The sequence below is a fragment of the Balaenoptera musculus genome, chromosome 15, assembly GCF_009873245.2.
Source record: "Balaenoptera musculus isolate JJ_BM4_2016_0621 chromosome 15, mBalMus1.pri.v3, whole genome shotgun sequence".
Taxonomy (NCBI): domain Eukaryota; kingdom Metazoa; phylum Chordata; class Mammalia; order Artiodactyla; family Balaenopteridae; genus Balaenoptera; species Balaenoptera musculus.
The window spans coordinates 65,798,833-65,808,468 of record NC_045799.1 but is presented as its reverse complement, the minus strand read 5'-3'; the positions used below and the strand labels follow the sequence as shown (position 1 = coordinate 65,808,468).

The following is a 9,636-nucleotide window of genomic DNA, read 5'->3' as shown; positions in this document are numbered from 1 at the left end:
CGGCAGTGGTGGAAGAAGAGGCGGCGGCGGCGGCGGCGGCGGGGGCGGTGGCAGCGGCGGCGGCGGCGGCGGCGGCGGCGGCAGGGAGCCTGGAAACGCGAGCGGGGATGGTAGGTGTTTTGGACCCGCCGGGCCGCCGTCGTTTCCAGAAAGGGTTTGACTGGAGAAACCTCTGGAGCAGCTGTGAGTTTGAGGGGGGGGTTTGAGGAAAAGGGGAGGCATTGGGAGATGAAGGGGCGGGGGTTGGGTACCTTCGAGAAAGGGGGGGTGGAAGGGGAGGAGTGGAAATCGGCGCCTTGTCTGGACTGGTCCCGCTGGAAGAGGAGGCTGTGAGGGGAGCCTGTGGCGTGTCAGCCGCAGGGCTCAGAAAACTTACCTACTGTCCCTGCCTCCCTACCGCCAGCACCCCTCAACCCAGGGCCTGGGGTTCTGGGGGCCGGAGCTGCCCTGAAGGGAGTGCAGACTCTGGTCCTCTGCCCCTTGTAAGCGCCGTGAGGTAGGAGCCCAAGCGAGAGGTGGTGGGTGAATCTCCAGCTCCCTCCGCCCTCATTTCCCTCCCCACCCCCATCTTTCTCTTTAATCATTAACAGCCCTGGAATTAAGGGGCTCAGACCTGGAGGCCTTCCTATGCACCTTTGCTATAAACGATAACCATCTGTGCCTGAGGTAATGGGGCTGGAAGCTTTGCCTGTATCCTGTATAGGAAGTGGGACAGGGTGACAAATGTATTGTGTTTTTCCGTTACCCCCTCACCCCCCATCCTCTCCCTTGCATACCCGTCCTTTCCACTTTAGTTCTCCGTGGCTAGGTGGTAATCGTGGTGGGTTTCGTTGTTGTTGTTGTTTGTTTGTTTTTTCTTTATTGCACTTGGTATCTTGGTTACCTCTTTTGAATTTGGTGTTCCACCTCCATCCCAGATCTTAACTGCAAGCTTTGTAATACTTCAGTTACAAGCTGTGTGTCTTTGGAAGTACCTCTCAATGCCTGGTCGTTCCCGATTAAGATGAGCGTTTTCTCCTATGAATACTGGAATTCCAAAGCCCTTGCAAGGATTCCTAAATGGCATCATAGCCTAGGAATCAAGGTCTCTTGCTCTAAATACTTTGTGTGTGAGGAATTTAAATGTTGTCAACTCTTTCCAAAGTGATCTGATGTTAGGCTAATTCTGGATTTCTGTGTTTCTCTCCACCCACACTTCATGATGCACTTTGGAGAACAGAAAACCCCATATTACTTTTTTGTTTCTCCAACTGGACAATAGCTCTTTTATCTTTTTCTCCATTTGCGTGTCTGGCACACAAGTCTTCAGTGACACATTTGGCTTGTGCTGATTCCCATCTTATTTATTAAGCTTATTCTTTGTGTATAGGTGGTCTTAAATGAGACAATGTGATTTGCTTAGTTTTGTTTTAAGGAAGAATACAAACCAGTAACGGCTGTGAAAAAATTATTTGAGAAAAAAAAATTATTTGAAGAAAGCAAAGAATGATTGGAAAAGAAGGTCTCTTTGTTGATGTTCTGTTGGTTTAAGGAAATAAAAAAAAGTAGTGCTACTTTAGCCTGTTGTAGGGATTTCAGAGTGAAGTGTAATGATTCCTAGTTTGGTGTTGATATTTTCTTTGGAAATCCTCTGTTGAGTCTGGCACTGTGTTTTCTAAAGAACTTTAAGAGACGGTGCCCAAATTTTAGGGATCCTTTGAATAGAAAGTGTCCGTAAATCCTGTTCCTCTGTAACTGAGTTTATGTGCATATTGCTAGAAGAATTATCACAACGGGTTCCATCCTACTCATCAGGGCTTTCAAGCCTGATAAAACAGAATATTTAATGCTTTGATTGTACAAGTAACAGCATGTTTAGATGTTTCACAGAAATGCAACAAAAGAAAAAAATGACTACTGTTCTCACCTTAACTGATTTGGAATCATTGAATAAAAAGTCCAAAATTCATTCATTCATTTAACAAACATTTATTGACCGGCTACTAATTGCTAGCCAGTATTTCGGTCAGTGGGCATACAAAGGTGAACATAGCAGTAAGGTCCACGCTCTCATGGAGCTTACCTCGGAGTGTGGGGTGGGGACAGATAAATAAGCAAATCGGACTTCGGTAAGTGCTGAAGAAAATAAGAGTGTTGTGATAGAAAGTGTCTGACTGGGATACAGTCTAGACCTTTCTGAGGAGGTGACACGTAAGCTGAGCTTTAAATAAAAAGGAGCCAGCCATGCAAAGATATGGGAGGAGCCTTCCAGGTTTAGGGACTAGCTAGTGCAGAAACTGGGCTAGAGTGAGTTTGGCAAGTTCCAGGGAGTAGGGAGAAAGGGGAGGTGGAGGAGGTTGGGGAGTAAGGGAGGCAGTAATAGCAGAGTCTAGTGAGCAAAGAGGAGAGTGAGAAGAGTCTAGGTCAGAGAGGTGGAGGCCAGGCTCAGAATAGGTAGGCAAAATAAGAGGAAGAAGGAGAAGGAAATAGAAAATCATGTTCCTTTTTAATTCTGTTGCCTTTCCTAGAGTCTCACCACACGCTACTTTGAGGGTACTCTTGGACTGTTACAGGAAAAAAAAGTCACCCTGCTGAGAGTGGGAGAGGAGGAGGCAATGGTCATCTGGGTCTTTTCTGGCAGATGAATCTCAAGCCATGTGTTAAGAATTCAGTGGGATGTTCAACTGAGAGATTGCCTTTTTCCTTACAGGATTTTGCCTTATACACTTTTAAAAATTGCATAATGAGTACCCCAAATGTGTTCTAGTATATGAATCCTCCTTTGCTTCCAGCTGTGAATTTAGGGCTGAAGGTTGGGCAAGTGATAATAATATGCCCCTGTTGGTCTACAAAGATGACCATTAGGATCTAAGTTTGAAGTTATTTTTTGTAGGGAGGTGGGTTTTATGTTGCAATATTTCCACTCTTGTCTGATCCACCTGATGACTAACAACACTCAGCTGAGGTGTAGGTTGGTGCTAAAAGTTTACATTTATCCAATGTAATCCACACTCAGTGGATTACATTAGATAAATGACCATTGTGGGCATAATCCCACTCTGTTGACATCTTTGGGCTGGCATGTAACCAAGTGATGTAGCCTACTTTTGCCTTCTGTTGGGGCCATTCATCTCCAGTAGTCAGCTGCTTTTCAGCCTCACCTTGACCAGATTGTCCACTTGAGAGGCCCAATCGGGACTCCTTTTTGACTTGGCCCTCTTGAGCCATGACACAGTGGGCCAACAGAAAGAATATGCTGTTTTCTTCTTTTGAACACCACAACAGTGACTAGTGTGTTCTTTGAGTGAATTGGCCCTTTGAGCCAGGCAGTTGAGAGACTTAAATATTGCTGAGGCTATTTGTAGTAAAGTTAGTATCAGAAATGCTAAGTAAAACCTTTTAGTGTTTGGGAAAAATGAATCAGAAATTTTGGACTTGTCACCTATTTTAGGTTCTAGTAATTTACTAGCATGGGTAGATGGATTATCAAAAATAACTTGAGTAGTTTCCTGGGCAGTCCTGGGGTAATGAAGGGGATGGAGTTGAGCCTGTACTGACTTACTGAATCCCAACTTGAATGCAAATAGGAAGTCTTTTAGTTAGCAAGCAAGTGAACAGCTAGGACCAGGCAAACAATAGACTCCACCCTTTATAATGCAGAGTAACTCTAAGAAACTGAGAATTGAAAAAATATATATATAACATATATATGGTTTTGGCCTAGGTTGAAGAATTTTGGCCTCTGTATCCTAATGCTGGATTTCAAATGCTGTTATTAAGCTATCCACTGTTCATCTTCATTTTAATAGTTATTATAACTCGAGTATGAAAGTATCCTGTAGGCTGAAATTTCATCAGCCAGTTTGGAGACTGGTGGCTCTTTTCTAATTTGTGAAAGGGGGCGGATGGGCAGGAGGGGACTTGAATACAGGGAGACGCCATCGACTCCTACGTTGGCCACTAATTGTGTTTGGGGAAAGAATCCGCAAATCTAAATGAATTTAGATTCTCAGAGCTGAACTGGCCTTTTATTTATTTATTTAATTTAAAAAATATTCATCTATTTATTTGGTTGCACCAGGTGGGCTCCTTTGTTGTGGCACGCGGGCTCCTTCGTTGCAGCATGTGAGCTCTTAGTTGTCGCACGCGTGTGAGATCTAGTTCCCTGATCAGGGAATTGAACCCGGGCCCCCTGCATTGGGAGCGCAGCATCTTAACCACTGCGCCGCCAGGGAAGTCCCCTGAACTGGCCTTTTAATCTAGGGTACTAGTGGATTTGTTTCTTAAACTCCCAGGGCTTTTGGACAAACTCTTCTGAAAGAAGAGTTGATGCCACTTACTTTTGGAGTTGTGAGTGTTATGCATTGCATTAGATGACTTAAAATTAGTCTGATTTTGCTACGGTTTTGATATCTTTGCAGTAAGGACAGTTAATTGTACACTGGCCGCCAGTTGTTTTAAGATGAAGATGTGATAACTGAGATTGAAACAATGGTAATTATGTGGTGACTCCTATTTCCCCAGCTCTTGATAACTTACAGTTACCTCTTTGTGTCTATTTACAGATGTTGATACCAGTGAACCAGGATCAATTCTCCCTAAATGTTGGAACAGTGTTCTGAAGCTCTCTGCACAATGGACCAGGGTGTTTTATTGAGTTAGTGTCTTTCAATTAAAATCTAGTTTTACTAGTTCTTGTATCTGTTTTTCTAGGTGAATGATTAGTGAATGATTACAAATAAGAACTTAACATATTAATTTAGTGGAAGTGGCTCAAACTCTAATTCTTTGAAGTTGTGATATGTAGAAAGGAGAAAATGGGAGGGGGGAAATGCCAAATCCTCTTCTTTAAGATGTGTGCAAATGAAACTATTTAAATACCATACATCAGAATAGGGAAGCTCAGTAAAGGAATCTTGAGGCGGTAATTAGCCCTTGTAGCAAAGTAAGCCATCTATGGCCAGCGCCCTGATACCAACCTGATTACACGAAAAAGTAGGCATCGTGCTGACGACTCCTGACTTCCCGATGGCTTGTCCTTGCTCAGGAGTGTCCTTTGACCCGTGCTGTGTTGGTGGGTTTCAGGCTGAATTGCATCGTGGAAGCTTAGGTTGCATAGTGCTGGGAAGCATAATCCATGTTCCTGTTCTCCCTGCTCTGCTGGAGGGCTCAGCCTCAGGACCTGGGGACTGGAAATAATTCTGTCACTGAGGCCTGGAGATCCAGACCAGATATATGATGACTGATCAAGGATCACTGCATAGTGTAGGACTTCTCATTTTTGCCCTAATCTCTGCTGGTCAGTCTAGGAGACAGTGTGTTGGAAAAACTTGCTTTCCTTATTTTAGTAGTAGATTGCTTCCACCATATCAAGACCGCAGGGTTTGGTTATAGCTTTTAGCTCTTGTTGGTTGATGAAGCGTTTGGATTCTGCAGTGTTTGCCTAAAGTGGGTTGGTGTGTGACCTGTAATTTTGATTCTGAACAAGACTCAAGTCATAGCATTTACTATATTGAATGCATTTAATTCTTTCTCCAGTTAAGGAAGAAGCAGGAAGAAGACCCTCAAAGAACCTTAGAATATCTGGCATGATAGTTTTTCAAAGTGGGCTATGCGGAGCCCTCTCAGGGGTCATTTCTGGAGTATGCCCCCTCATCTCGCTGTCTTCCTTCCACTTCACTGCCCCCCCCCTCAACCATGCTTCACTCTGCAGAAGGTACCTTGATATTCTGTTCTATTGGGTTTCCCCGTAAGATTTCAGTCAATCAGAATGTTTTGAGGCTGAAAACAGATCAAAAAGCAGTAGGTAAATGGAAATCTAGAAAGGTTAGTAAACTTGCTTAAAGTTACAGAGCAAGGTGCTGGCAGCTACAGGACTAGAATAGGACTTTGTCTGCACTAATTTTGTTTTCTTATTTACATTGCCGCAAATATGTCACTGTAGGCACTCAGTAGAGTTTGAGTTTAATTGAATCCTTGGTGTTTGGTCTTTTATATTACTGGCTCTTTACTCAAACGTTTTGTCACACACTACTGTTCTTTCAGAGAAAAATCCTTATAACCAGTTTTGAAACATATGTGAAGTTATTGATGGTAATGGTACTAGTAAGTAGCTGGCCTTTCCTCCTCAGAATATTTCTGAAAGTGATGATAGTACTTTCAGACAGAAGTGGAGGCTTTATCACTCTAAGTTCTTAAGATAAGCTAGTGGCATGCTGTCCAGAATGCCTGTGCAAAACGCTGACCTGAATATTCCCATTTCCAGTGACCTGCCCTGGAATCTGAAAAGGAAAATCCAGGTATACCCACTGACAGAACAGCTTTAGAGTGGCTCTGTGGAAATAACTACAATCACCATATTCTTTTTTCTAAAAAATCTGTGAAGCAAATTTGTTTTCAATTAAACATTTACTTTATATCTACTTGATGACTACCTAGTGGCTCCTCTTTAAGTAGAAAGGGAAGGTGAGGAATACCACGGCAGTGAGGGTGCTGGGACCCTAGCAGCATGGGTTCTAGGTGGCAGGATTGTGGACATGCTAGAAGTTCCAGGTCCTCAAAAGAGGCATTTTCCCCAGTTGTGGTGATATTTTCTTTATTCTAAGTGAGTGTAATTCAAAAGTGAGGAGTGATGTGTAGTGAATGTTCTGTGTTCATTTTAAAGAATGTTTCTGTGGTTCTTTTTCTCCTAGTAAATTTTTCTTTGAAATAACTAGTCACTTGTCTAGTCATTTACTCAAAACAGTTGGTTATAGCTGATGTCTATGGTAGGAGAATTTTGCTTGGGGGTTTACTAACATTTTATGAAAGAGAAAAGTCTAAAGACCTTTCTAGAGACATTTAGATAGGTGGGTTCCGTTGTGGGGAGGAGAACGTGTAAGGGAGCCGGCCTTTGGGGGGCAGGGTGGTGGTGGTGATATTGTGGGCTGTGTGTACAGGGTGAAGAGAAATGCCCATTGATGGTCCAGCTGGGGAAGGGTGGAAATTGCTAACAATGGCACTTGATGGGGGAAGAGTGGGTCAGGAAGGAGCAGGCCCACAAGATTGCCCAGTGCCAGGGAACACCATTCACAAGGAGGGGGATGGGGACCTATGGAGTTGAGTAATCCATTGGCCCTGACCAGGACCCTGACCACCGTACTCTCTCCCCTGACTGGAAAGTGTATTCCTGATGGGGAGGGTTGAGTGCAGGGATGCAGTATCCAGTTTGACCAGATTGGTCTTCAAGATTGACTAGTTGGTCATGATTGACTGCTTATGGAGTACTGACCTAACTTTTTTGAGATCTCTCTTTTGACTTTTGCTTTTGACAAATAAGAAGTTGGTAAACAAGAGGGAATGTAAGGTCCCTGGGTCTGTTAGAGTTTGAGTTAAAGTACATAATACTAGGTGGTGGTGATTGTCATTTAACAATGTCTGTTATCCAAAGGGAACAGTTACATGTAAACTATTGAGGTAATTCATGATTCTCTTATGAGGACTATAATAAATGGGAAATAAATCACAACTAAAATGATTAATTAAAGAAAATACATTTTGACTCCATATTTCTACAACATTCCCTGGTCTCTTTAGCAGATCAAATTAATTGTTTAGTCATTTAAAAGAAATTTTATTCTACCAGGTACTCGTGGATCTGACAGAAGGCCAAATTTCCTTCTAGTGCTGAAAACAGCAAACACTACTCTGAATTGGTGACAGCTATAGATTTAATGATTAGATCAAGTAGGGAGGTGGCTTCTAAGCGTCGGTTAAGTTGCTTGTAATGTGGACCTCTTTTTTCTGAGGTTAATTATGTCATTCCTGCAACAATTCTCTGACATCACCGAGTGTCCAACAATTCACTTCTGATGCAAACTGCCTGGAGTTTGTGCAGACCCCATAGGCTAATGACTCAGTCTCACAAGATTGCCCCACTTCAGGTGCCAGCCCCAAGTATCAGGTTGTCTCAAGTTACCTACCTGCACTTCTGCCTGGCAGAGTACAAATTTCCCACGACCACCCTCCCCCAGGTTTGATAATTTGCTAGAACATATGACTCATAGAGCTGATAAAACATGATATTTATGAATACAGTTTCATTATAAAGGCTATAACTCAGGAACAGCCAAATGGAAGAGATGTATAGGGCAAGATTTGAATTGGGGGCACAGGGCTTCCGTGTCCCCTCTGAGCATGCCAGCCTGCCAGCACATCAATGTGTTCACCAACCCTGAAGCTCCCCTAGCCTTGTTTCAATTTCTGTTGAGGTTCCTTTGTGTAGGCAAAATTGATTAAAGCATTGGCCTTTGGTGATGAAACTTCAACCACCCTTCCCTTCCTTATGGGCTGGAGGTGGGACTGAAAGTTCCAATCATGTGCCTGGTCTTTCTAGTGTGGCCAGCATCTCTCTTAAAACTATCAAAAGGGCCCACCCTGAGTCACCTCTTAGCATAAACTCAGATGTGGTCCAAACCCTGATCCTTATGAAAAACAAAGGAGCCTATCAGTAAGGAAATTCCAAGGGTTTTAAGAGCTCTGGTAGGAACTGGGGACAAAGACCAAATATATTTTTTATTACATCACATTAATACTCCAGTTTTGCATCCCATAAGTAGGAATAAGGTTACCTAAAGTTGATTTAGATGATAAGTAACAATATGCATTTACTGTTAATTTGATGGTGGTGTTTTTGGGGGGGCGGGTGTCAAGAGAGTGCAAATTGCATAGCTTCAGATTACAAGGAGCAAACTCTTCCCTCAATCAGTATGAAATGGCACTCCTAGAATGTGTTATATATTCTTGAATTTAACAGGTGCACTACCTCTAGAGCTCCCTAATGCAAGAAAGGAGCTCACTTATAGGAAATCAGATACACAGAAATCATGTTTCCTTTCAGTGTGACTTTAAAGATTCAGGTGTTCATAGTGCACTGGTTAAGAGCTTCGGCCTGGAGTCTGGGTTTGCATTTGAACTTTACCATCGGCTTGCCACTTGACCTTGGATGAGCCACTTAACATCTCTAAGCCTTGTTTCCTTCATGTATTAAGTGAGGATAATAACAGTAAGTAGCTGTGAGGAGTCAGTAAGACAGTACATTTGCAGGACATGGCACATTGCCTGGCATATAGATAAACATTTAATAACATTAGTTATTATTAGCTACATGCATATATAGCTAAGCTGACAGGGATTGGCAGCTCCCAAAGGGCCAGGAACTATATCATTTTACCTTCTCTTATATGGGGAGTATGGGACAGTGTATAAAACATTGCTAGGCACACAGTAGACACAAGTTATCTATCACTCGAAAATAAAACCTGCTCTAGGTATCTGGGAAATACAGGAGTAACTCTGTAATGGAAACTTCCAGCCTGTTTCCAAAGCTGGCCTAAAACCCAGAGATGGAAAATCTTCCTCCTGAAACCATATAGAGCATACATGAATCTAGCAACGGGGACAGGGGCTCAGTGGCTAGAATATTGTTGGATCAAAAAATGGGAAACTGATCCAGGAGACATTTTTATCATTGGCAGTATGCCTTGAGGTTCAATGAGTTGGGCAAAACCGCATGAGACTTTGGGAAGGAAACAACAGATTTATTTCAGTCGGTCCAGACAATCTTTGAGAGTCAGCTGGCAAGTATCATGTTATATGTGTTGCTTCTCAGAGAAAATG

The 9,636-nt window shown here is 42.9% G+C and overlaps 1 protein-coding gene across 7 annotated transcripts in view; it reads left to right on the top strand.

The window, feature by feature from the left end:
• Positions 1-57: 57 nt before the first annotated feature.
• Positions 58-9,636, top strand: part of DCUN1D3 (defective in cullin neddylation 1 domain containing 3) — a 33,449-nt gene continuing 23,870 nt past the window's right edge. Inside the window, exons 1-3 of one of the 7 annotated variants that reach the window (XM_036826608.1) lie at positions 73-183; positions 4,545-4,636; positions 5,518-5,695. The gene's annotated coding sequence lies outside the window, so the exon portion shown is untranslated. Of the gene's footprint in view, positions 184-340; positions 497-4,544; positions 4,637-5,517; positions 5,696-9,636 lie in introns of those variants that run through there. The other 6 variants (XM_036826609.1, XM_036826607.1, XM_036826610.1 and 3 more) reach the window with 6 other exon arrangements.